The 26,379-nt window shown below is 47.9% G+C and overlaps 1 protein-coding gene and 1 pseudogene across 1 annotated transcript in view; one reads left to right on the top strand and one right to left on the bottom strand.

Moving 5' to 3' along the window:
• Positions 1-26,379, top strand: part of LOC146835267 (peroxiredoxin-like) — a 559,426-nt gene that overhangs the window by 155,224 nt on the left and 377,823 nt on the right. The gene's annotated exons all lie outside the window — the stretch shown is intronic.
• On the bottom strand, positions 8,446-8,606 carry LOC146835268 (U2 spliceosomal RNA; annotated as a pseudogene).

Below are 26,379 nucleotides of genomic sequence, written 5' to 3'. Positions count from 1 at the left end.
TGTTACTCGTGAGCAGTGAGAGGTGTTACTCGTGAGCAGTGACAGATGAGCAGTGAGAGGTGAGCAGTGAGAGGTGTTACTCGTGAGCAGTGAGAGGTGAGTAGTGAGAGGTGAGCAGTGAGAGGTGTTACACGAAATAAGTGAGAGGTGTTACTCGAGCAGTGAGAGGTGAGTAGTGATAAATGTTACATGTCAGAGGTGTTGCATGAGCAGCGGTAGGTGAACAGTGAGAGGTGGGTAGTGAGAGGTGCTACACATGAGCAGTGGGAGGTTTTATACATGAGCAGTGAGAGGTGCTACACGTGAGCGGTGAGCTGTTACATGTGAGCAGTGAGAGGTGAGCAGTGAGAGGTGTTACATGTGAGTAGTGAGAAGTGTTACACAAGCAGTTAGAGGTGAGTAGTGATAAATGTTACACGTCAAAGGTGTTACACGAGCAGTGAGAGGTGAACAGTGAGAAGTGTACGTATGAGCAGTGATAGGTGTTACTCATGAACAGTGAGAGGTGTTACTCGTGAGCAGTGAGAGATGTTACACGTGAGCAGTGAGAGGTGAGCAGTGAGAGGTGTTACTCATGAGCAGTGAGAAGTGTTACTCGTCAGCAGTGAGAGGTGTTACACGTGAGCAGTGAGAGGTGAGCGGTGAGCAGTGAGCGGTGTTACACATGACCACTGAGGCCGCTGACGGGTGATCGTGTAATATTCCTAACTCTGCTGGTGCTCGAGGGCGGAGCCTTGTCACACGAGTTGTCCAGAAACCCTCGTGTGCTGCGGTTTTCATGATTATTACTTTACCACATAAATCGTGCATACTGTAAGCTGTGCAGGTTTACGGCTGCCAATCAATGTGAATTCCGGCCTTCGGTTTGGTTGCAAAAGTGAAAATCACCAGGTGCTCAAGAAGTTTCTTTGCACTCACTTCTCGCTCGGCACTCCTGTCCTCCGCACGGGAAGAAGTGTCCCGACCTCGTCCCCCTTGCTCGGGAGGGTCCATGGGTGGGGGGCAAAGAGACATGATTCTCTGGAACAATATTGTGCAATATTCTACTAACGTGCGCCGCCGGACAGCACGGCGGGGGCGGGGTGGGGGGGGGGGTAATGCGCCAAATGGACCCAGAGACACAAGTGCACTCCACCCCCACCATAATACAGACAACAAGAACAAGTGGCGCGAAACTGAAAGTGATCGCAATCGCGATAAAACATCAAAGCGGCCGAGCGGCCGCGAAAGTGAAAGACTACGAGTGCTTTCAGGCTGCCAAATGGTGCGCGCGCCCGGCACACATGCACAGTAGTTGGCGGCCTGAAAGCACTTCCAAAAGTGCTTACTATAAGTCTCGCCAGAGCAGCGCTAAAGCGCTGTCTCAGGCGAGACCTAAAAATGCACTTCTTGTTAATTAGACTTTATTATAGTAGTTTTATGTACAATATATACGTGCATTCCCCTCCAACTTTCAGTGTCAATACCGGACAGTTTTCCGCGATAATATTCTTAAAAGTCTTAGTTATTTTTATTTTTTTATTTTTTTAAATTATTTCTTCCTTTGTCAGGGTGTCATTTCTGGTTCAGATACGTCAATCGTCATCGCTTTTTGGCCTTTTGGCTCCGATCAAGTGTAGTTCACTTAGTGGTCCCTAGAGGGAGATGGTCAGCTGGGATGTAATCATTGCACTTTGTGTGGCAATGAAACTCTCGAGCATGGAAAGGTGACGGTAACGTCAACGTTTTTTAGTAGCTGGACGGCTGGACTGCTGGGCGGCTCACTGTGAAGTGGGCTGACTGTCAGACTGGCTGGATGGTGATTTTTTACGTAGGTCGGTGGGTTTGGCCGGACTGCTGTGCAGGTCAGCCAGGACTCACGGCCAGGCTGACAACCTCGGTGGAACGGCGGGCCCGAACGGCATGGCTGGAAGGCTAAGTCGACCCCCTGTCTGGCAAACCCCTCCTAGGTCCGACCAGCGCAAGGCTGACCGGCTAATGGCTGACTGCGGATTCGTTCCCCGCAGTTCGGCTGGGCTGGTTGGCTGCTGGAGGGAGGGCAGAGCTGGACAGACCAGGGAGGCTGAAAAGATAAGCCATGCCTAGTACGCCCTGGGCTAGTACGCCGAGCGAGTTGGCTGGGACGGGAGGCTAGGCTGGCCTGTGTGGCAGACCGGCTCGACCAGCCGACTGAGGGCTAGACGGGAAGATCCGAGAAAAAAAAAAAAAAACATCGTCACCTTCCACAACACCCTTTTTGCTCGTCAGTCGTTGGTAACAAACTTGGCAACAAGTGCGCAAGCTATCCCGTTGACCTTTAACCTGTGAAGGGAAAAGGTCACGTTAGTCAAATACATACGGTAAATTTTAACATTTACTCTACCTGACTTCATCTTCCCTCTCCTCTCTCCCGTTGCCAAACTGGTTCCTGGATTGAAGGGAGGAAAAACAGTTTAGTGGCCCCTCTAGGCCCCCCCCTCCCATTTAAGGGTTTGGAGACCCCTTTGGGTCCGCTGTCGTCGCCGTCGTTGCCTGAGCCTTCCAGACACCCCCGTGTAAGGGTACAAGGGGACCCCTTTGGGTCCTCAGGTTTCGTCGTCGCTGTCTCCATCTGATCCGTCCAGTGCTGTGTAGTCTCGCAGGAGGCTGTGGATCATCTTACGGCATGCCAGGGTCGATGTCTCCTTTTTCCCTACTACCAGACGGTTTCTGGAAAACAAGAGAACATCTTTAAAACAGCACAGGAGCCTCCAGCAACCCTGGAGGTCCCCTAGTGCATGTGTCCCTGGGAACAGTCCATACATCACAGAGTCAGCGGTGATGCAGGTCGTAGGTATCCTGGCCCTAAGCTCCGTGCCTAGGGCCTTCAGCAGGTCCTGCGCATACGTGCACTCCCAGAAGAGATGGTATGTCGTCTCGTCCACGGTGCATCCTCTCGGGCAGGACTTGTATCGATTGAGCCCCCTTGCGTGCATGAAGGCTCTCACGGGAAGTCCTCCTTGGATGGCCATCCAGGCGATGTCCTTGTGTTGGTTTGTCAGGTGCTTGGATGCGATGTTTTCCCACACGTGGTCTGCTGTGGCTGAGGGGAGGGCGCCGATCGGTTCACTGATCTCTCTTGCGCGTATCAGGCGTTGGAGAAGTTTTGGAGTCCACATGACGGGGCGAACTGCCCCACAGTCATACTCTTGCACAAACTTCTCCGCTTCCTTGTAGAACCACGGGGTCTCCCAGTTGTACGGGACGGCACTCACCCACTCTGCCCATCCAAGGCGCCTCCATGTTGGCAGTAGGAAGAAGCGTGCCATCAGAAAGCCGGCGTGACTCTCATCTTTGGACCTCAGGGTGTTCCTCACGCAGTGGCACACGAAGGTCCCCCTCAGGATGGTGGCGATGTCTGGCACTCCTTTGCCTCCCTTGTCGTGGGTCTTGAACATCACCGCCCTCTTCACTCTGTCCATCTTCGAGCTCCAGATGAAGTAGAAGATCATTCTCGTGATGGCCTTAGCTGTTCTGGTCTGCACTGGCCATACTTTAGCGACGTACTGGAGTACTGGCAGGGTCTCGTTCCGCAGGACCAAAGACTTCCCTTCGATCATCAGCTTCCGGAGGCTCCAGAGTCCCAGCTTCTGCCTTGTCTTTGCTAGTCTTTCCTCCCAGGTCTTCTCTGCTGCACCATCTCCGCCGAACCAGACTCCAAGGATCTTCATGAAGTCCTGCTTGATGGGGAATGGCAGTGGGTCTCGGGCGGGGGTCCAGTGTCTGAAGAGCAGGGTTTCTGACTTGGCGCTGTTGATCTTTGCTCCAGACCCTTTCCCAAACTCGATACAAGTCCTCTCTAGCTCCTTCACAGACGGTCCATCTGCGCAGAATACGGAGACGTCGTCCATGTAGAGGGAGCACTTCACTTCTTGTCCTCCGCTCCCTGGTACCTTCACTCCTCTGATGTTCCTGTTTTGCCAGATGCGCTCGGCGAGGAGTTCGATCACGCAGATGAACAGAAGGGGAGAGAGCGGGCAGCCCTGCCTCACCCCTGACAGGACGGGGAACGGGTCAGTTCTCCAGCCATTTACCAATGCCGTGCTGGAGATGTCTCTATACATTGTTTTCACCACGTCACAGAAGAAGTCACCCAGTCCCAGAGCTCTGAGTGTCCGGTCCATGAACTCATGGGAAACGCGGTCGAACACCTTTTCCTGGTCCAGGCTGACTAAGGCCGTCGGGACTTTGCGGCCCTTGACGTACTCGATCGTGTCCCGGACCAGGGCCAGACTGTCCGCGATCTGCCGTCCCAGTATCCCACAGGACTGGTCAGGGTGGACTATCTTCTCTATCACTTTCTTTAGGCGGTTGGCCATCACCTTAGCGAGAATCTTGTAGTCCACATTGAGGAGAGAGATGGGCCTCCAGTTCTTGAGGTCTTCTCTCTCTCCCTTCTGTTTGTACAGGAGTGATATCATGCCCTCACGCAGGGATTGCGGCATACTGCCCATGCCCACTATTTCCTCGTAGCGGACCAGCAAGTCTGGCCCGATCAGATCCCACAGTTCGACATAAAGTTCCACTGGGAGACCGTCATTCCCGGTCGTCTTGCCTCTCTTGGAGGTCGTGGCGGCCAAGTGCAGCTCTTCCAGGGTGAAGGGTGCGGTCAGGCCCTCTCTCTCTTCCGGACCAAGTGTCTTTGAGATCCCCCCTAGGAAATTGTCCGCCTGGTCTCTCTCTGACAACTTTGGTGAGTAGAGTTCGCCGTAAAAGTCTGTAACGACTTTCATGACTTCCTCCTTCTCCCCTTGGAGGTTGCCCCCCGAGTCCCGAAGCTCAACCAGCGGTGTGTGGGTCGAGTGAAGTTTCTTGAAGAAGAACGAGTTGCATTTCTCGTCCTTCTCTAGGTTCTCGGTTTTGGTCCGGAAGATGATTTTCTTGGATTCCACCCTAAAGTGTTCTGCGAGCTCTTTTCGGGTTTCCTCCAAGTGGTCACCCACGTCCCATCCCCCAAGCTCGAGTTCGTACAGTTGCTGCAGTTTGCTCTGCAGTTTCCTGAACGTCCTCTTCGTTTCCCGTGCAGCAGCTCTGCTTGCATCCTGGAAGAAGCTTCGGAACTTGTCCTTCACCCATTCCCACCACTCGCTGGGAGAGTGAAAGAGGTCCTTCATGTCCATCCACTCTATGTACGCGGTTCTGAGGTTCGCCACTAACTCCTCGTTTTCCAACAAAGAGCAGTTCAGTTTCCACGATCCTGGTCCGGCGGGGAACTTCCCTGTAAGTTCCCCCTCAAAACTGACTGCTCTGTGGTCAGAGAAGTGGACGGCGACCATGGAGCTTCGCCCAGGCTTTACTGTTGGGGAGGTGAATAGGAAGTCGATCCGTGAACGCACGGATCCGTCCGGCCTACACCAGGAAAAATTCCTGGCGTTCGGTCCCATGCACCTGATGGCATCTTGGAGGGACGCCTCACCTATCATCTCCACCAACAGCCTGGACATCACGTCCATCCCTGCAGAGCCAGAACCACTGCGTCCATCCAGCTCTACTATGCAGTTGAAATCACCACCCATCAGAATGGTTCTGGAGGTCACGAGTTGCATCCTGAGCACCCTGAACGTCTCGAGTCGCTCATTCTTCTCCGGGGGGGCATAGACATTGATGAGCCCACGAGCCGTCCACGACCAGCACTCTGCCGTTGACCTGCTCGGTGACCTTGTCCACGATGAAATGCCTTCCCCTGATTAGAATGGCCACTCCAGACGATTTGCAATCGTTCCCTCCAGACCAGAAAGATGGCCCGTGCGTCCACTGCCGTTCAAGCTGGCTGTACGACTGGGCGTACGGAATCCCGCATTCCTGCAGAAAGCAGATATCTCGGTTCTGGGTGGCCAGGAAGCGCAACGTGCCGACCCGCGTTACCTGATCCTTCATGCTTCTGACGTTTAGGGTGAACAATGATATCGCCATTGTCTCCGCGCTATCGGTCAGTATCTGGTTCCGAACCTACTGGGGTTGAAGGCCCTGGGGTGCTTCACTTGGGTCTTGGACCCCCTGTTGGCCCTGCTCTCCCCTTTCTTCCGGGGCATGCTCGGTGCTCTCAATGGACACTTCTGTTCCTACTTCTGGGGTCCATTGTGCTGCTTCCGGTGGTGGTGTCACCATGGAGAGGTGATGGTGGAGTTCTTGGAGAACCGAATGGATTTCCACCAACTCCTTGTCTTCATCATCCTCCATTTCTGCACTGTTCCCGTTACTCTCGGTGTCGCTTACGAGGATGACGGCGTCGGCGTCGTCTTCCTCTTCTTCGGTGGTGCCCGCTGTGTTCACCTTCTTGCTGACCAGGAAGTCCTCTCTGGCTGGCCTCTTCCTTTTGTGGGCGTTGACTCGCTGGGGGGCTTTTTCTGGTGTTGTCCCTTCCTCCAATGTCTCCGGCTTGGGTCCGGGTTGTGGTGTTCCGTGCGAGGCCGCCTTCTGGATTCTGGCGCTGGTACGTCTCTGCTCCTTCGCCTCTCCTCTGTCCTTAGTGGCTTTTTGGTGCAGCGTCTGGGATCGAACCTAGCTCCATGACTCCTGGAGCCTGTGGTCTTCGTCTCCGCTGCTGTCCTCGGGTTTCCCCTTCGTCTTCTTCTTTTTCTTCTTCCTCTCTTCTTTCCCTTTTGCCTTTGCAGAGTCTTCTACCTCAGTCTCCACTTCCTTGTCCTCTGGTTCCGGCGCTGGGGTTGTTTCTGCTGGGGCTTCCTCCGGTGGGGCTCCTTGTGGTGCTCCGTGCTCGGGGCCTCCTATGGCTTGGTGGACTTCCTGGGGCGGAGTCGTCTCAGTCGGTGGTGCTGGGTCCTCTGCTGCGACCGGTCCCGCCTTGAGGTCCTCTGGGTTCTTCGTGCCTGTTTCTGTGGGTTTCGGGTTTACTGGAACTTGGCTTTCTTTGTCTCCCTTCCTGGGTGCTGCTGGTGTTTTTGCAGCCTTCAGGAGGGTGTTCAGTCGTGCGTTGGCTGCTGGGGAGACCCTAGGTCTGGTGTGTCTCCAGGTTGGGTTCCATGCGGCGGCCGCTGCGTAACTCTTTCGCATGTCAGACTTGGGGCATCGGCAGTAGAAGTGGCCCTCCCCTCCGCAGAGGTTGCAGATCCTGATCCCTTTGCATGTGCCTGCTTCGTGTCCAGACTGCTTACAGATCCTGCAAAACATCTTTGGGCAGTCTTTGCCGGCGTGTCCCACTCCTTCGCACTTCCTGCAGGTGAAAGGTTGTCCCGGGAAGCGGATCTTCCCTTCATCTGCGCCTAGGTAGAAGGTTGCCGGTGGGTGCTTCAATCCGTCCCTCCCTTTAGGATCTTTGTGGAGGTCGATGGTCGCTCGCCAGGTCGTGTTCCAAACTCCGTCGGCGTCTCTGACCTTTGTGGGCCCCGTCTGGATTGTGCCGTACCTCCTGAGAAGCGACGCGATGTCCTTGTCTGGGATGTGTGGGTTGGTCATCTCGACCGTCACCCTCTTCTCCGAGGTCTCTGGCGCCAATCCTGTCGTCAATGTGAACTTGCTGTAGGGTGCCTCTTTCTCCTTCGCCTGGAAGAAATCCCAGTACTTTCTGAAGAGGGCCTGGGTGACGAAGCTCAGGAGGAAAATCATGCCTGAGGCAGAAGCCTGGCAGTTTCGTACGTCGGCCACTGGGACCCCTGCTGGTTGGAGAACCTTGCTGAAAAACGTGGGTCTGGACCCTGCCTTGTCCTTCATCTCCCACTGCATGACCTGGGCGTGCCGGTGGGTGACGGTGTACCCATTGAAGGGTTCGGAGGCTGTCCCTTGCCTGGTCCCTGCCTCCCCCTTCCATCCTGTCCCTGGTTTAGCATCTTTGGGGTGTTCAGGTGCACCTGTTTTGGTCCCTGGGGCTTTGGGTCCGGGGGCTTTTGGCCCTGAGGCCTGAGGCCTTTGGGGCACCAGCCTTCCCAGCGCTGGTGCCTGCTTCTACAGGTGCACCCTTACTTGCCCCAGTGCTGCTCTCCCCAGGGGGTGGGGGGTTGGGGTTCTGGGCATCCGGTGAGGGGATGCCTTCTGGGGTGTCAGTGTCCATTTCCTCCATTTTGGGGGATTTTGTGCTTACCGGTAATTTTCTGGGGTTGCCGCCAGATTTACCGTTTTGCCTTGGATCCTCCGCCTGGATACCTGGGGTGTCTCCCAGCAGACCACAATGGTCTGCAGTGCAAGAAAACACTGTCCAGTCACTCCCTAGAGTTAAGGCAGGGTTATAGGTGTTGCCACCTAAGCATATATCCCCTTGCCAGAAGTCTGGGTACTGTACAGGCCTGTGAAGGGTGTTAGGAGGTTTTTTAGGCCTCCAGCATTAGTCCACCCAAACGCCAGGAAAGAGAGAGTGAGAGCGCAACGTTACCTATGCTCTAACGCTGACCATGGGGGGTTCTGTTTTGTGTTCCTAATGAACAAACAGACACCAGCACTCTGGTGTCCCTCCTCCGGCTTAATTAAAAGCACGTCGGGCCGTCACGAAAATTTGCATAAATTTGAAGCAAATGTATTCACTTCCAAGTCAAAGTCGTAGCACTGTCAAAATCAAATTTTACTAGCGCAAAAATTGCACTTTAAAACTGATAAGAACAGATACTACACTTGATCTTAGCCAAAAGGCCATAACTGACCCAAGGGGACACATATGGGTTGCCAGTATGGGCTCTTGGGAACTGCATATAAGCAGATTGAAGTTATTCTTTCTATCCTGTCGGCAGGGCACTGAGGTCTCACGGAGCCTGGCCTGGCCAGGTGTCCAGACGGAGTTAACTCTGCTGACAAGAAACCGGTGTCAGATATTATGCCTCTATTGGCGAGTGAGGCCTTTAGCCACCTGCGAAGGGGCCCTTCATCCAGCACAGACACCCACACCAAGTAATTGCAGCAGCTCAGGAGCAGGAACTCCAGTCCCCGCTCAAATAAACACAGGCGAGGCCGGTGCACGGCGAATCGCCAACCTGTTTGCCATTGTTGGGGCGAGTACAGTAGTAGGCCGTGATTGGCTTATATGAAAACGTAACCACGGGCTGTGTGGGGGGTGGGGACATGTAATACAATTAATTGAGCCCCTGTGTCACTTTTGCGTCACTGGTGCATCACTTTTAGTCACGCACCAGGGGCGTAAAAAATGCGCCATGTAGCGCCATATTTACGAAGTGACGCATCTAGGTAGATGTGTCACTTCGTAAACCCCTGCGCTACATTATACGTGCGCCAGGTATAATGTATGCAGGGTGGGCGTACCCTCGCAAGAAAGGGTCATAGGAGTGGCGCAGCAAAATCTATACACAAAATACTTTGGGTCTAGAGTTCCGTATAAGAAAACACTGATATAGTCGACCAAGTAGGAACACCAAGGTAAACAGATGAAATCAATCAAGGAAAATTAGTTCCCATCACTCACCAAAGGTGACTTATCATCATCTGGGAACTAAGGACCATGCCATGAGGACCAACCACTATAATAATTGTGGTGGTGAACTGGTTGTCGCAGACGTGAAAATGAGCGGTACAGTGATGGTTGCAGTGCACAAAGGTGAACAAGGAAAACAAAACTGTGCTATTAAAAATGGCTAACAGGATGCAATACATTTTATTCCAGCGCTAACCTGATGCCACTTTAAAAACAGTGCATAGACAGATTTAACAAATAACTGTCAGATAGATGGTCTATCCGCAGGAGTTGTTCCAACGTCACCACCTTTAACCAACATGCCAAAGATCTATCAGACCAACTAAAAGACAGACAATACCCTACTCGCCTGGTGAAACGAGCTTGGAAAAGAGCCTCGAATAATCATCGAGATGCTCTTTTGGAACCTCCTGTGCCCAAGCCTCCTCTGTCTAGAATGACTTTTGTGAACACCTTTAGCACCTTTAGCACTTGGTCCAACCAGGTTCAGAAAACGGTGCGAAAACACTGGCGCATTTTGAATGTGGGGAATAATGAGATTCCGTACCCCCTTTTTTCCTTCAAAAGGGGTACTAACCTTAAAGACAGTCTCGTTCATACCAGACCCAAAATAAGAACATCTGTCACAACAAACACCTTATGGGACTTACCGCCAGTCCAGGGCCATTTTCCATGCGGCCAGTGCTCGGTGTGCCCACAGACCATTACCACCAAAACAGTTGATATAGGTACAGGTATCCCTTGGTTTTTAAAGAAACACACCAACTGTAACTCCGAAAGAGTTATTTACCTCATCACCTGTCCCTGCTCGTTGCGTTATGTAGGCATGACCACACGCAAGATAAAGACACGCATCAACGAACACAAGAGCACTATTAGACGTAATAAACAGGCCGCTAAACTTACCAACCATTTTCTGTCACAAAAACACAAACCGGACGACCTAAGATGGTTGGTCTTAGAACAGCCATACATTCCTACACATGTCACGGACATTAAAAAGTTCTTGTTTGTGAAAGAACAGAAATGGGTGTTCAAATTGAAAAGTGATCTAGTTGGTCTGAATGACGATATTCCGTGGTCATTACTCTGAATAACTGTAAGTCCTTTTGACACTCTGTTCTGTTTGGTTTTCAGTATTTACACCAGTCCACTCTTTGAACCATCTGCTAAATCCCCCCCCCTCTCCTTAATTTTGTATACGCTTTTGAGGAGAGACAAACAAGGTGGGAAGCGCAAACGACTCTCTCTTTTTGAAGGTATTTCAATTAAAAAAAAATTCCAAGAATTTTCTATCTAAGAAAATTTTTTTTTTTTAAATTAGGATCCTCCTCACGAGCCGTTCAACCTATACGGCTATAAACTAAAGCATTATATTGATATATACCTTCCTTGTAGTGAGCTTATATTCAATTTTGAGCGCTCGTCTTTTACCGATTCAAACCGGGTTATACGTGGAACTACAACTCCCAACTACCCTCCAGCACACGTGACCGGTTGTAACGCTCCAAACCTTTGGCGTTCCGTAGTTGTCAACACGGAAGTCTCTTTTCAGATAGAACGGATATAAGCAGGCTCCCTCTGCCCGTCGAACACCTCCCCTTCCAGCTCGGTTGATAGAGCGGGGTACCGACGGACAGGTAGGTCTATGCCTCTTTGTTTACACACTTCAATGACGCGCGTAGGTACATACCTTCATAGCGCGTATGTCTTATGCCCTTTCTGATGCTATGCCCATGCCTCGCTGTTGGCTTCTGTGTTTAGCATTTGAGCACTGTTATTATTACAAAACAGTATAGTGTACTTGCATACTTCCCAATTTGATTTAACTAGGAAGATACTACTAGCTTACACAGGCCGCAAATGCGCAGTTGGTCTTATGCAGATTAGCCAGAAATCAGCCAATATTACTTGAGGGATTCCTTCCGATTCCTTCGCCTTATGTTTAGACGGTGACTCTGCCATGTACTAACATATGTCTAGCCATTCCTGTGGCAATTCCCTTATCCCCTTGTGTTTAACTGACTATGTCCACTGGGAATATGACTATAGCATGTTTGCTTGAAATTTTATTTGTAGAGCGGTGCCTCAGGTCCTGAGCGGATGCCAGGCGAGGCGAGGTGCGTACCCACAGCTTTCTGGGTAAGTGCACGGTTTGTTTGTCGATTAAACTTATCGCCATACGAATACATCAAATGAGTATTACAATTGTTTTTTGCGAACACATCGTTTCTAACAACAGTTCTGTATTCAACACTGATTATATGTGAGACTAAGTTGAATTCTTTCTGTTTGAATTTCACCAGGTCTTTTTACCTGTAACTGTTCAACTGGGACACACAGGACAGATCAGGTTGTATTGATTACCAACTTGGTTGAGGATTCTTTTGTATTTGTATTCTTTTTACACTCACTTGCAGTAGCGTCACATGGTCCTGATGAGAGCTTGGACTCTAATGTCCGCAAGCTGAAACATGTAGACCATCTATCTGACAGTTATTTGTTAAATCTGTCTATGCACTGTTTTTAAAGTGGCATCAGGTTAGCGCTGGAATAAAATTTATTGCATCCTGTTAGCCATTTTTAATAGCACAGTTTTCATGCCCATGAATTGACAGAATCCGGTTATATTGGCCAAGGCGTAGATTTATTCATATCAAACAGGATAATTCAACATAATCACTACTAGAGTATAAGTATCCTACTTGAGAACATGAAAGTTATACATGCTTCACACTCTAGCGTCATTTACATGTCAAAGGCACTAAGATATTTAAATAGTTATTACATTTCAGCATAGCATTAAGCTGACCATACTCTTGAACACTCTACTGCGCACATTATGCCGGCAGGCCACAACGCGCTACAGAAAACAGTTGCATTACCTAAACCAGGGCACCGCATAACGCAACGGCCCTCTGAGGTACCTGGACAATGGCAAAACCTTCCCGCATACACATATCAAAGGGCCCATGCAATTAAAATTGTCGTCACAGATGAGCATAGCATTAAGTTGTTCATAGTCTTGAACCCTCTGCTGCGCATATTGGGCCGGCAGGCCACAACGTGCCACAACAAACAGTTGCCTTACTTGAAAACCAGGGCTCCCCATAGCGCACCGGCCCTCCGAGGTACCTGAACAGCGGCAGCCTTCCCAAGATTCATCTCAGTCCTTAAGTGACGTGTTAGGGCAGTAGAGTTGAGGACCACCGGCAGGCTGGTCCCTTTCACCGCCAATCCACTAAACACTTCGATCCTACCCTGTCCTGGGGTCTATCTAGTCACTCAACCTCCCTTGTTGAGCATGCCCCTTTGTTGTTAACTGTCAGCGCTCCGCCACAGGGTGAGAAGCTCCCCGGCGCACTCGCCCAACCCCCCGCTGGTGCTGACTGTGCTCTAGAACAGCCCCCAGTATTGTGTGGATGAATATCTTCTATTCCTTTCACCGACAGATGCTCACCGTTGTGATGAAACAAGTCAGTTTTCCCCGAATTGTACCCATTGAAGAGCCACGTAAGAGTTAATGTGTTGAAGAGTTCAGCTTCCGTACAGAATTATCAATGGCCTCCGCCGAAGCCCCACCACGCCATACTGCCCTCGGTATCACCTCTGACCACAGTATCACGATAGTCGGTAAGTAATGCAGAATCCTAGCCAGGACTGAAAACAAGGCCTCTCGTACTCCTTGCCTGCCTAAAGGCAGCATGTCATTCCCGCCCACGTGCATAACTAAAATGACTGGGCGAGGCATCTCTTCGGATTCGACCGCTTGTTGAAGCCGCACAAAGAGATCCTGTAACCGCAGACCCCGCACCCAAGCCAGTGGTGCGCAAACCCAGCGGCCCCTTGTGCTGCTTCCAAACTAGACCCGTGAAATTGCTGTTCTGCATTGCAAATCAAGGAATGCCAACACCAACATTTATGCACTGGTTTGCAGAAAACAACTGCAATAGAGAAAGAAATGGTGTTTGGACCATGACCGATAGGCACCCTGGGCATCATTCCTCCCCTTAAACTAGACTTTGCCGGACATACCGTTGAAAACATTCTAACTGCCAACGACCCATTGCATCAGCTGACAAACCCATTGCTGCTGCTGTAGTGGCTGCCCCTATGCGAAAGGAATGGGAGCTAAACTGCATGGAATCCTCCCCTAGATATCGTAACGCCTTCCTACATACCTGGGTAAACAGATATCTTGTCGTTGGCACACCATCCTTGTGCACTAAAAGCCTCATTGAGGCCACCACTGGGCAGACCTTATGGTATTCCTTTGTGAATTCTACTGGACAATATGCTACCTGATGGGCCACATACAATTTAACCCATGTGCCTCTTCCATGCGAGTCTGTTTTTGACCGCCAGATCCTTATGTGGACCGCTCCCTCTTCTAGCAAGACATCCGCCAGTCCTCAATCAATCAATCAAAGATAGCTTTATTCGATTTCATAGTAAAAACCATAAAAGCACAATACATAAAAACAATCACGCATTAAAAAATAGACAAATGGGTCCAGTTAAATACATCATAATAATAGAGCAGACTTATTAAACACAGAGTCGGAAAAGACTAAGCCATAGAAGATCTGCATCTGATTGAATATTTAAAAATTTAGATACAGCATAAATAGTCATTTCATCTTCCAGCATAAGCAGTTTAACATAGGCTGGTCTACACTGCCTTAGACCCCAAATTTTTAATAATGGGATTAAGTGTCTCTTCCTCCCCCATGCATAAAATTTACAAAACAGAAGACTATGTATTGTTGATTGCACAGAAAGGTCATCGCATGGACATTTAATTAAATGTGTCAACCAATTATTTACATCAGGGAATGTTATCAACCTATAATAACAATCGGTTCTCAAACGAGCCAATAACATTCTATCGTAACAAGTTTGATCAGGCGATAAATAAAGCTGTAGACCAGGGCCCTGTAGGAGTAATTGATGTTGTAATACAGAATTTTTACTCCTTTCCTTAGACCACCGTTCATTCTCCAGGAAGACAAGGCAACAGTCCTTAAGTTCCTTTCTCGTAATCAAGGATAATGAAGTAGGATTGTTAAAATATCCTGGCAGTCCTATATTGGTCAAAAAGACCTTTATGTATGCAAGCCACTGAATGTGTTTTGCGCTCTCAAGTTTTATGCAATCAGATAAAACAGCTCTATTTAAAGTGGTAGCTGTTGAGGTCCATATCTTATGCCATAATAATAAAGGACTGATTTTAATCAAATCAGATATGTATACTATATCTAATTCCTTATGGCAAACATATGTGGAAGTGGACTTGGGAACAGCTAACAAATACCGAAGGAAAATATTTTCCTTTACTTGGATTTCCCGGCAGTCTGCAATGCCCCAAATTCCAGCCCCATATGTAGCTGTTGAAACACATTTCCATTTATAAATATCTAATAAGATACGGACGGGTCTGCCTCCCAATTTATTTGCAAACTGTTTCAGTGCACCAATTGAGCGATCAAAAGCCAAATTCCTAGTACTAACTGCTGTTGCCCATGTGCCCCTTTTGTTAAAAAGAATCCCTAAGTAAGAGAAGGTGTGTGTTAATTCTATCTTAGACTGATTTAAAAAAGTATTACAAGTAACTTTATTCATTGATGTGCAGCTCATGGTAAAAGTTTTCCCAACGTTAATTTTTAGGCCCCTGGATGTCATAAAAGCTGAAAAACTAGTTATCGCCTTTTGGAGGCCTATTTGGGTTCTAGCCATGATAACCGCATCATCTGCGTATAATAAAATGGGAACGGCATCGCCATTTATTTGAGGATAATCTACTTCCTGTTTTGATAAAAAATCCGCCACTCCGTTTATGTATAGGTTATAAAGAAAGGGAGCCAGAATACATCCCTGTCGGACGCCTTTCATAATTGGGAATTTATTTGTACATTCCCCTTTTTTGCCAAAACGAACCTTTGCTCCTGCTCCTCGATACAACTCTTTTATGAAATTAAGAATATTAGGATCGATATCAAATGCAATTAGAGTAGCCCACAAAACCTCATGGCTTAAGCAGTCGAAGGCTGAACTTAAATCGACAAAAGTCATGAAAAGGTTACCCTTTTTAGCTATCATATATTTTGCAGTTATTATAGCTAAATTGAGTCCTTGTTCGACTGTGCCTAAACCTTCCTTAAAGCCATACGGGAATTTGGAAAGAATGTTACCGTCTTTGGCCCACGTTTGTAACCTATTTAGGATAAGTCTGCCTGCTACTTTCATCAGCGAATCAAGCAGCGAAATAGGCCTATAACATTTGGGGTCGTTACGGTCTCCCTTTTTAAAAATAGGAACAATTATCGCTTCCTGCCAGGTCACAGGGAATCCCATTTTATTGTAACAATTTAATAGATTTGTCAGGAGCGGGGCCCATAGGGGGATATTTTCCTTAAATAGATCTACAGGGATCCCATCTGGTCCCGGGGCTTTGTTTTTTGAGCTATCAAATAAGGCTAGCTCCACCTCAGATACAGATAAAGAAATCTCCAGAGGGAAGCCAGCAGCTGAAATGGGCCCACTATTGATCACCAAGTTTTGACAAGTATTTTGTGAACTAGGTAAGTCATCCTTCTTATAAAGTTCGGTAAAGTGATCTACCCAGAGTGATTGATCAATTGCCAATTCTACCACATCAGATTTTCTGTCCAGGAAAAACAGAGCATTAACAGCTTTCCAGAACGCAATGTTATCTCTCAGAGTAGACGCCTTTACTAAAGCAGCCCAGGCATTTTCCTTAATCTCTAATTTTCGGTTGCGTAGTGCAAGTTTATACGCTAATCTGGCTGCTCGAATATCTGCTTGATTTCTAGGCGTTTTTTTAAGAGATTGTTTCAAATTTGCATGTGCTTTACTGCATTCTGGGTTAAACCAGCCCTCTGATTTGGACCCCCCCCCCCCTTCTCTATGCGTTCCAGTCAGGTTGTTGCGTATTTGTATAGCAATCTTATGGAATGCGTTAATGACCGCACTTGGGTTTGGAATATCTTCCAAACAAGTCATAATATTACTATATTGATCAGTAATTAGACTATACAAAAAGTTAGTGGGGTCGACCATATTCCATTTTATTGCATAACCATTTTTTTGGGCCAAATGAATGGAATAGCAATACAAATTTTCTATTATGTTTGGGAGTGTTCCGTTGCTCATTCCAACATCAAAAGTAGTGCTAAGGGGAAAGTGATCACTCATGGCAATATCCTCAGTATTAAACATGAGGATATTGTAGCAATGGCTGGTAGTGGTTAATATAAAATCTATTGTAGAACGCGACCCGTGCCCATTAAAAGTAGGTTGGAAACTAACCTGTGGGTTACATAACTCATTTGCAAATCCCAAGTTCCAATCATGAATTAAAGCGTTAAGTAAATTGCCCCACGTAGAGTGCTCAAAATGAGTGCAACAGTCTCCCGATAGATTCAATAATCCACACCTACCCGTACTGCTATGTGGGCATAAGTGACAATTAAAATCGCCTATCAGTATGATACACGTGTCTATATGCTCCGCATCTGACCCAAAATGTAACGAGGTATTTAGATCCTCCAAAGCACGTTTTTGGTCTTCCTTAGGAATGTTATATTAAAAATTTACTAAAATTATTTGCCCGTGTCTGCAAACTTGATTCAAAGGACAGCCATGGGCGTAGGAAGTATGGGGGACGCGGGGGATATATCCCCCCCAGATTTTGGAGTGGGGGGACACGGGGGACAAGGGTGGGGGGGACGAGGGGACAAAGGAATTTCCCCTCTCCCTTCTGTTATCGCAGGGTAATTAGCGCGCGAAAGCTACCTAATGGCCCTGCACTTGACCTGCCTGGAGTCAGAGGCCACCCGCCCTCTGCCTTTTGTTATGCTGCAGGAAGGCTCAGCCGTTCTGGGAAGGGCAGAGAACGGAGAAAAAATAAACGCTGTCTCTTTTCCTTCATGGCAAGGACCGTGTCCACTACTCCTGATCTGCCTCTGGCGGCTGCCCTCCTCTCTTTATTCCTCCATCTCTTTCTGTCTCTGTCTCGCTCCTGCTCACGTGCTGATTTCAAGAGGCAGCTCTTAAGGTACTCTTTCTTGCCTCTCCTTTTCTTTATTTGTTCCCCTGTGAAATTGATCCAAAAAAGGCTGAACACTTTGGCTGTAAATGTCCTCATTTTCTGACCGTTTTCTATTGAAAAGAAAAACCTCGGAATGGAGAGAAAAAATAGTTAAATACCTAAATAAAGCATTACAGAGCGGACAGCAGACAGGCCAGACTGTTATTTACACCCACACACATTAGCGCCACTTTACAGAGTTTGCCAGTGAAAGCGCTACTTTCTTTTTATCTTCTTTCTTTGAACAACATTGTTTTCCCAGGGTGGGTAAGTGCGCCATTCCTAAAGGGACTGCAATAACTGGTTGATGGGTAGAGTGGAAACGTTTAATATGATCGTTTTCAACTTTTTAATTATTTTAGCTTATAAAATGCGGTTCTGTGTTTGGGGATGTGGTCTTTTTTAAACCAAACTGCATACATTTTGAAAGGATATAAGCAATGGACATTGAAAGGGGTCCCTTTCTGGTCCTGTAGCCATGTCTTGAACTTTTCAGGCAAAATCACTTACTGATTTCTGAATAATGAGTTTAAAACCGTTAAGGTAACCATGTTGTTACTGATTACAGTTCACATACTTTGCTTATTCTTGCATTCCCTATGAGTGTTTGCTTTTTCCAGGGTGTTATTCATTTTTTTTTCAGGCAGCATTTTACTGTTGTCTAGTGCATAATTTGAATTTAGTTGCAGCACAATTGAGTTGTGCTGAAGGCAGTGCGAGTTTCTCTCAGTGGGGCAGTATGGTGTTCAGTGTGGGAGAGAATGTGGCACTCTGGCCAGAGCTGCTGAATTTGGAACTGGAGAACCATGTTCAGACCTTCATGACCAGTTCACCATACCACACTCCTGACAGAGCTTATTCCGATGCTACACCTTAGAAGGCCCGATAGACCTTAGAAGCCCAGGTGTCTTAGCACCCGCAGGTGGACCTGCCCACCACAATCCATACTGCAGTTCACTTCCAGTCTTACGGGCAGGCATATGAAGAAGCACATCCTAGATCGACAGTGAATCTGTCACTGAGGTCACAAGACCCTTGAGGCCAGTCCACCTCACCCATTGGTACCTCCATTGGCCTTTTTCCAGCACTAGCAGTGCAACTTGCCAGGGGTTGGCAATGTAGGATTTGCATGCACACCAAACTTAGGGGGTGATTATAATGGCAGTGGGACCGCCACGTCACCCCGACGGAGGCGGTCCCACCGCCATTGGTGACTGCATCACAGCCCGCCATATTACAATGGCGGGTGGTTACCTGGCAGTCGGAAAGACCAACCACCACGCACCCGACGGGCTTCTTGAGCCCGCCGGTGTGGTGGAGGGGCTCGTGGTTCCTACAATGCTGGTGGTGCCTACCATGCACCGCAGCAGGGATTACGATGTCCCTTACCCGCCAGCTTATCAATGGCGGTTCACCTGCCATGGAAATGCTGGCGAAAGGGACATTGGGGGCCTGTAGCAGGCTCCTTTACCCCTGGCCCCCAGACATGGGTCCTGGGGGGCATCTATGATGCCCCACAACATATCACTGCACCATGTGGCAGGCACCGATATATTTAACATGTTCCTTTTTTTTTTACTTTGCGGCGGATGATGCAGTCAGCAGCACGTGCTGCAATGTAAAAGATAGGCACTGCGAACACCGTAGTGGCAGTCGCATTGTAATGCCTATCGTGTGGCCTCCACCTTGAAGGCCAGCGGTCCCATTCCCCGATTCGATGGCGGTGGTACTGAAGTCCGCCTGCCATCGTAGTCAGCCCCTAAGTTTGCATTCTATGAATATGATTCAGCGGGAAATAAATTGATGTTTGCAATTTAATTGACTTTGGTTGGCCTCTTATCTATAAGATTTCCCTGTTGAATGTGCCTTTGCATTATATATTTTTGGTTGTATGAATTGATTGCATACTACACTCTCCTACAGGTATTAATTTGAGTGTCATTAGGAGTGTCTCGGACCAATTGTTTTCTTAGGAATAGTTTTCTTTACTAACCTTTGCAAAGGGCCCTAAACTTCACAGCAACACAAGTCACATTTCTTTTAGTAATTTGGGATCCGTTTGAGCTACAAAATTGTTTTGGAGGAAATCGTTAGATTATGCAGCAGATGATGTATTATGTAGCAAATATGATACAACCATAGTTAAGTGGAAAACATTTTTCCACTTAATTTTGCCCCAACATTGTAGTTGATCAATTTGTGAGTTCCCCAAACCCAAAAGTCGAGTTTAGGCACAATTTGCATTTTAAAAGCAGCCCTATAACACAGGGCTACTTTTAAACTGACCTCAGGCTTCAGCAGTGCACACATGCAAGCGCAGAAAGGGCTGCTGGCTTCTAAACTGCCATGCCTTATTATATTCTAGGGACTTAAAAGTAGTTCTAATCCCCCTGCCCTATTATGTACTAGGGCCTTATAGGAGAGGTCATGCCAATCATAGGGGTACCCTAACCCATAGTGCACCCTAGTGTATGTAGGTGTTTTCACTGTATTTTTAAGTGCCTCTTTCAGAATAGCACTGGCTGTTTAGGCAGAGGCCAGGGTCAGTCAGTCAGTACCAGTCAGCAAAAAGTTGGAGAGTGCCCAGGGCGGCTTTGCAACACTAGAGAAACACAAACTCAGAATGTAAAACATAACACCATGGTTGGGGGGTTCTCTTCAATAATCAGAATTGATTTCTATCCTAATGAACCCATTTTCCAACATTAGGATAGGGAAAGACTGGGGAAAAATCATAACGTTCTAATCTATACATTGAAGTTTTTATGCAGCTCTTTGATGACGGTTAATAGCTCACTGTTCAATGTTAGGATTTTAACTTATAAACTTCAAATACCAAAAGAATATCTCAGACAAAAGCAGTAACTCACTGACCTTTTGAATTAAAACTTTCACTAGACAAGCCTTCGATCTCTCTCAAAAAAAGAACATTAATCACCAAAGTTATCTTCACATTTTTATTGTTGCCTGAAAATTGCTGGAGACCAGGAATGCAGCAGCAGGTACTTTTCAAACCATAATGCACTTGCAAACACGACGCCCCCACCCTAAGTCAGCAGCCTTTGTTTAATTTGTGCATTAAGATGCAAGATTCATATATATGTTTTTTTTTAAACATTTGGTCTCATTACTATATGAATGTAAATAACAATAAAGCATACATGCAAACTGTGACTACATGCCTGCTTTTCTCAATATTTCACTTCGAAAGTATGCGATTGTATTTGTTTAACGGGCGGTGATTTGCATAGGGTCACTGGAAAGTGCACAAGGTTGTCCCTGTCCCCCCCCAGAATTTTAGTGTCTCCTACGCCCCTGAGGACAGCCCAAGTATGTTTTTCCTCTCATGCATGTCTTGATAGGTCGCTGGGTTTGTCCTGCTGTAACTGCTGCTGGGGGCATGAAGTGCGACATGGAAGGAAAGGGGGACTGGGAATTGGCGAGAAGGAGCAGCAGGGCTTGAGAACCGGGGAAGACTCGGGATCCGAGAGCACCAGGACATCTGCTGTGTGGAGCACTGTGACTGACGACCAATGAAACTGAAGAGGAGGAGGCGTTGAGCATGCAGGTGGCACCTAAGCACTCGCCCGAGTCCATAAATTGCACCTGACAGACCAGCTTCACTGATTGTCACTTAACACCCACTAACTGATCCCAGCCTGTAGCGCACAGCTCTGCATACTCGAAGCGCTAGAATCCGGTGAGCATGGGCAGGCTGCAGGTAATCTTCTTACTGCTTGATTTCCCTGGCCATGTTCTTGGGGTGCTTTCTTCCCAGTCTCTAACACAGGCAGCCTTGCACTATGGTGGGTGCTAGTGTCCTGCGTTGGCGCTAGGCTGTACACGGTGCGCATGCGCAAAGGGAGAGCCGTGTCTTCCTATATTTTCAACTACGTTTCACGCAACGCAACCAAGCCCTGCCTTGCAAGCAATTTTAGTAAATATGCCCCATGTTCGGATCATAGTGGCAAAGACTGTACAGCTTTACATCCTTCCAGGATCGATGCAAGGAGCTTTTCAGGTGGGCTGCGCTGCGGAGTGACAAGACGGTGAGAGCGACACCCACTTTCCCACAATCCTTTGCATGATATCTACATACAACCCCACATGGCACTTCTTTTTTACTCTTATGAAATAAAATTCGTTTTATTGGTTGATATTTATTGAAATATGCGGAAGTTTTCTACTATACTCTAAATTGTTGATCGCAAAACGTTGCGGAGTCACACTCACATTGTTAGGTGATTATATTTCTAGGGTCTTCTTCGAAGGCGGCGCTCTTTGGAAATTTTTCAGCAGTACCTCTAACCGAGGATTGGTTTTCAGTGCACTTCGTGTGGCAATGAAAGACCGTTCTCGGAATTTTTGAAAGGCGGTTCCGCGAAGAATCGTCTGATTTCAAGTACAACAAAAGGAATTGATAGTATATAGTCATTTATAACATTCGTTGAAATGATTATGTTGGTTTTCCATTACAAGCCATGCTGGTTGGTCTTCAACATCCGAAGTTATTGATTGTTTCGTATCTAAACGAATATATTCACACATGGCATTAGTGTTGTAGCAACGACCAAACTTACTTGCAGCATTGTGCGGAAACACTGTCTATATCAAGGTAGCTGGGGTGCAGTTCTCTATTCCGTCTCTAGAGGTCAGGCTCCTGCTTAGGGTTGTGGTTCAAATACATGCGCGGTGTGGAGACAACCTGCAGAGGGGCCACTGACCTGTCTGCATGAAAGTTGTTCATGTAGTATCTCCCTCTGGCCGGTGTAGCGAGCCATCCGGGCTCTCCACTACAATGTATCGCACACATGCATTCATACGTCCCTCGGGCGGGCTCGACCTGAGGGGCTAAATAAATGGCCGGTGACTGCTCGAGATTTTCCAGCCAAGTACAGTAAACTGGTGTGTCGTACCGTTATTTCCAGCGCTGCTGCAGCCTTTAATATTCAGGCCCCGCTGCGCTACATTGGCGACGAGGCCGGTCGCAACCCCGGTGCACCGCCTCCAGGACTTTCACCAGGCTCAGAGTGCGCGGGGCCCACCTGCGCCGCTGCGTCATCTCAGCAGCAAGGAATTTCGCCTGCGGCCACGTGCACCGGAGTCCGCAGCACAGGCCTACCTCGGATGCCTTGCGCTGCTGCCGCTGATGTGCCCTCGCCTCGCTCAGCACCATTGATTTCGGTCGAGGCACCCTGCACCCACCCGCACGCCTCCCAAGAGCAGCGGGACCATGCTCAAGCCGGCGGTGTGCCCAGCGTTGCAGAGACGTCACCGGTGAGTGCTCGAACCTAGAGGGCACCCCGCTGTGACGCGCAGCGTCATTTGCAAGCATCCTGGACAGTAAGGGCGAGGGAGTCCCCTACGTGGCCTGTGCTTTTTTTCTTTTCTCGCCTTCCAGCTCCCAGACGCTGCGTTTACCCAGGGTCACCAAAGAGGCCACAAGGCACCAATCAGGCCTGTAATAACTGCCAAGCCAGCGGGCCCCAGGCGGCCATAGCTGCCCTGCAGCCTTGTCTGCACGCTTGAGAGGGAGGTCAGCCAGGCTCGATACCAGGCACGGAGGCTGAGCAGTACCTGGGTGCTCCCCGTGCAGCCAGGAAACGCGCCACCCACCTTAGAGCATGCAGGGGGAAGGAGCCACCTCACCCATGAGTCAAGGCCCAGCAGACCGGTCCTACACAAGTGGCCTTGTGCCGGCGCTCACATAGCACACAAGACACTAGAGCCAGGACCGCGCCACCGCACCCGGGCGTGTATGCACCGGCACCATGAGCAACCAGGCCCCAGCAGGCGCTGCCGGTCAGCAGGCCGAAATGTACAATCCACCCAGGGGTGCCAACGCACCACCTCCAGGTCACAGCCACACGGTTGTCTCCCCACTGCCACCCTTCAGCGAAATGGCAGACCCTTCCACGGCAACCCCATGGTGGAAGGCGTTGATCGGACGGCTGAACCACTACTTCAAGGGCACTAAAGAGACTGATGGTACTGTGAAACGGACGCTGCTCATCTACTACGGAGGTGCAGAGATCTATGACCTTTTTGAAACTCTACCCTACACAGGTAACGACTACGACTTTGAGGCGGCGGTTGCCGCGCTCAACAGGCATTTTGACCCTCAACCTAACCCCGACTTCGAGCGGTTCAAGATTAGACAGGCGTCGCTGTCGGACTTAGAGTCTGTGGACATGTTCAATGCGCGGCTGCGCAGGCTGGCCAGCACGTGCGCCTTCCTGGACCAAAGGGAAGAGATACGCGGCCAAGTCATCCAGGGGTGCCGCTCAACACTGTTGCGGTAGCTGATCCTTCGACAACCAGGGATCTCTCTGGATGAGATCCTCATCCTGGCCCGGTCTCATGAACTGTCGGACGTCCGGGCTGGCGAGATGGAGGCTGCTCTGCACAAGACTGCCATGGCGCCGCCCGCGTCAAGATATGCGCCCATCAAAGAGGAAAGGGAGGAGGCGATCCAACAGCGCCCCACAATTGTTTGGCAGGCACCGAGGACGATGACCGGAGGGCCATGCAGCAACTGCGGAGAGGACCACCCGGCGACAGCAGTGTGTGGAGCAAGGGGGAAGACGTGCTCCCACTGCGGAAAGATGAACCACTTCGCTAGGGTGTGTTGAAGTAGCTGGTCCCGGTACGGCCCTCAAAGGTCACGAGTAATGTCACAACGCCTGCGCCAGGTCTCGCTCGAAGACCAACAGTCGCATGACGGCGACCCGCCATGGGAGCGCTGCCTCGCCCTCGAAGACGATGATGATGAAGTGTTTGTCGTGTCGTTCGTCAATAGGTCAGACAACCACCGGAGGCCGCCACCGATGTGCGCTGTCCTAGTAGAAGGGTCCGCTGTCCAGGCGCTCATTGACACGGGCGCATCGGTCAACGTAATGGAAACGGAGCAGTATGACCGTCTGTCGCCACGGCCCCCGCTTGCACCCCCAAGGCTCAAATCTACACCTATGGAGTAACAGACCCACTCCCTCTTCGAGGAGTCGGTGAACGACCAAAATATAGAATCCAAAATATAGACAGGACAGAATATCGACTCTAAAATATAGATAGCACAAAATATCGAATTACTAAAATATAGATAGGACAAAATATAGAAATTGGGGTATTGAAATATCGATTTCCATAATATTGAATTTAAAAATATAGATTTCCATAATATGAAATTTTTTTAGTGTTATGTATGGTAGTGTATGTGTTAAAATTATGTATTATTTTTGTAATGTATGTTTAATTTTTTTAAAGTAATGAATGTTATGTAATTTAATTTTTGCGTAGTTTAATTCCGTAGCGGGTTGTGGGTTTATAGGGGAATAGGGTGGGAAGTAATTTAATGATAGTAAAGTAAATATTAATTTGTATTTATATGTATTGATAATTAATTGATTGATAATTAATTATTAATTGGTAATTATTTTTTATTCATTGGTAATTCATTTTTATTCATTGGTAATTTATTTTTATAAATTGATTAATTGATACTTATGTTAATTGTATTTTTTATTAATAGGAGCGGGTTGTGGGTTTATAGGAGAATTGGGTGGGAAGTAATTTAATTGTAATAAATTGAATATTAATTTTTATTTATGTGTATTGATAATTAATTGATAACTAATTATTAATTGGTAATGAATTTTTATTCATTGCTAATTAATTTTTATTAATTGATTAATTGATAATAATGTTAATTGTATTTTTTATAATTGGGAGTAGGTTGTGGGTTTACAGGGGAATTGGGTGGGAAGTAAATTAATTGTAATAAAGTAAATATTATTTTTTATTTATATGTATTGATAATTAATTGATAATTAATTATTAATTGGTAATTAATTTTTATTCATTGGTAATTCATTTTTTCCCAATGGTAATTCATTTTTATTAATTGGTAATTATTTTTAATTAATTTTTTATTGGTATTGATAATTAATGTATTCTTACTTTAATATTAAATCATTACTTTCCCTACTATTGCGCTCTCAGGAGTGGGAATAGTAATTTTTACCCTCCCGCTAGCCAACGCTTTCCCTACTTTTGCACTCACTGGAATGGGAATAGTAATTTTTATCCTCCCGCTATCCAACACTTTCCCTACTGTTCCACTCACTGGAGTGGGAATAGTAATTTTTACCCCTACGCTATCCAACGTTTTCCCTACTGTTGCACTCACTGGAGTGGGAATAGTAATTTTTACCCCTACGCTATCCAATACTTTCCCTACTGTTGGACTCACTGGAGTGGGAATGGTAATTTTTACCTTCCCGCTATCCAACGCTTTCCCTACTGTTGCACTCTCTGGAGTGGGAATAGTAACTTTTACCCTCCTGCTATCCAACGCTTTCCCTACTGTTCCACTCACTGGAGTGGGAATAGTAATTTTTACCCCTACGCTATCCAACGATTTCCCTACTGTTGCACTCACTGGAGTGGGAATAGTAATTGTGACCCCTACGCTATCCAATGCTTTCCCTACTGTTGCACTCACTGGAGTGGGAATAGTAATTTTTACCTTTCCGCTATCCAACGCTTTCCCTACTGTTGCACTCACTGGAGTGGGAATAGTAATTTTTACCCTCCTGCTATCCAACGCTTTCCCTACTGTGGCACTCTTTGGAGTGGGAATAGTAATTTTTACCCCTACGCTATCCAACGTTTTCCCTACTGTTGCACTCTCTGGAGTTGGGAATAGTAATTTTTACCCCTACGCTATTCAACTCTTTCCCTACTGTTGCACTCTCTGGAGTGGGAATAGTAATTTTTACCCTCCCGCTATCCAACGCTTTCCCTACTGTTGCACTCTTTGGAGTGGGAATAGTAATTTTTACCCCTACGCTATCCAACGTTTTCCCTACTGTTGCACTCACTG

The sequence above is a fragment of the Triturus cristatus genome, chromosome 4_2 (assembly GCF_964204655.1).
Source record: "Triturus cristatus chromosome 4_2, aTriCri1.1, whole genome shotgun sequence".
Taxonomy (NCBI): domain Eukaryota; kingdom Metazoa; phylum Chordata; class Amphibia; order Caudata; family Salamandridae; genus Triturus; species Triturus cristatus.
The sequence above is the reverse complement of the archived record's forward strand: the minus strand, read 5'-3'. Positions and strand labels throughout refer to the sequence as shown.